Source organism: Mus pahari, chromosome 23 (genome assembly GCF_900095145.1).
Source record: "Mus pahari chromosome 23, PAHARI_EIJ_v1.1, whole genome shotgun sequence".
Taxonomy (NCBI): domain Eukaryota; kingdom Metazoa; phylum Chordata; class Mammalia; order Rodentia; family Muridae; genus Mus; species Mus pahari.
This window is the reverse complement of record NC_034612.1, coordinates 3694528-3696380: the sequence shown is the minus strand read 5'-3', so window position 1 is coordinate 3696380 and position 1853 is coordinate 3694528.

The following is a 1853-nucleotide window of genomic DNA, read 5'->3' as shown; positions in this document are numbered from 1 at the left end:
CACGGAGCCATCTCTCCAGCCCCGGAACCACAGATTCTTAAAGCTCACTCTATCAAATGACCACACCCCCTCCCATAAGAGCGTTTAAGGGACTCTGAAACTTCCCAAGTCAGGGGAGCTAAGCATTCAGGACCCAAACCTAAAGGGGGCATTTCAGAGTCCAACAGTTCTCCCTCCTGCCCCCATGATGGCTGCATGTGTAACTGAGACCCTGATGGATCTTCAGAGAAGGGCTGTCTGTGGGCATCAGCTGGTCTGGAAGAGTAGTTTGCAGTCTACCCTGCCAGGCAGAACCTCCAGCTGGGTTAACCTTAGGGAGGTTGTAGGAGGCATAGATTTCTGTGCGTGCCTTGTTTCTTTAGGAGCGTGTGTGTGTGTGTGTGTGTGTGTGTGTGTGTGTGTGTGTGTCCTGTAGCCCAGGATGCCCTCGATCTCAGAGCACCCCTGCCTCAGCCTCCCCATTGCTGGGTTTTGAATGCCTATCAGCATGCATGGCTCTGCCCTCCAGACTAGAGCTTCAGGTGCTGGAGGCGCCGCCCCAGTGAGCTGGAGAAGGGACTGCTGTGTCTGAGGAAATGATCGACGCTGCGGTCTCCAGTGTGCTGCCCATGTGGCATGCAGAATCTGGGGCTTGAAAGTGAACACCCTGACCCTGTGTTCCTGTTTGAGGTGGGGGAATAGAATCTGGCGAGTGGAGGGGGCAGTAACCATTTCCCCTTCAGATGACTCGGCTAAACCTAAAGCCCCTGGAGTGGAAGGGGCTGGGAGGGGGATGAAGCCCTCCCCTAGCTGGGCCTCGCAAATCAAGGCGCTGCTTTTTCTTACTCATTTTATGACACCTTTGTGTGCCTCCCTGCCCCCCCCAGCCCCCTATTAGATGGAAAATCTTGGGAATATGTAGATGGGCAAAGACTATCTGACTGGTTTAAGTTTTTAAGATTTATTTTTATTTCTGAACTATTATTGTTTGTGTATGAATCGTTTGCATTTGCCTGCACATAGACCTGGGCACCACAGGCTTTCCTAGTGTCCTCAGAGGCCAAAGGGTACGCTGGATCCCCTTAAACCGGGGTTACAGACAATTGTGAGGTTGCCATGTGGGAGCTGGGGACTGAACCCGGATCCTCTGCAAACCAGCCATTATCGTCCTTCTCTCCAGCCCTCTTATAATTCAACAAAACCAAAGCGTGCTGAAGTTCATCGGTGGTGGTCTAGCCTGGGAACCAGAGGCTGTTTATAGGCCCATTGTTGCTTGTCCTCCGTGCTTGTCTGGGTGACCCTGAACATGAGTGGGGTTAGGAGGAGGACTCAGTGCACACACATCCTGCCAAGGGTCCTGTCTGCCCACCTAAACTTAAGTCACTTTTTCCTTTCTGAAAGGTGAGGTTCTACAAACGGTGTGGGTGCATCCGAGCCCAGTCATCAGGTCTGCCAAGCCTGGAGCTATCTCCCGGGCTAAAGAGAGTCCAGCCTGATTCCAGGGGCATCACCATGGCACACCCGGCCGAGTTGATGGCTTTTAAAACGTATCCACCACGGGGCTAGAGAGATGGCTCAATGTGTGAAGTGCTTGCTGGCCAACCTTGGGGACCTGGTTTGAATCCCCAGCCCCCATAGAGAGGTTGGGCATGGCAGTGTGTGCTGGGGGGGAGGCGGAGACTTGAGTCCCCTAGGGCTTGCAGGTCAACTAGTCTAGCAGACTCCGTCTCTAAATAAGAAAATCAAGAAGATGGCGAAGCCATGGAGGAAGGTACCAGGAACACCCGTGATACACAGAGACATGTTTGCAGATGAAACACACACATACAATTTTAAAAAATAAAAAACAAAGCAAAACAGCTGGGCGTGGTGGC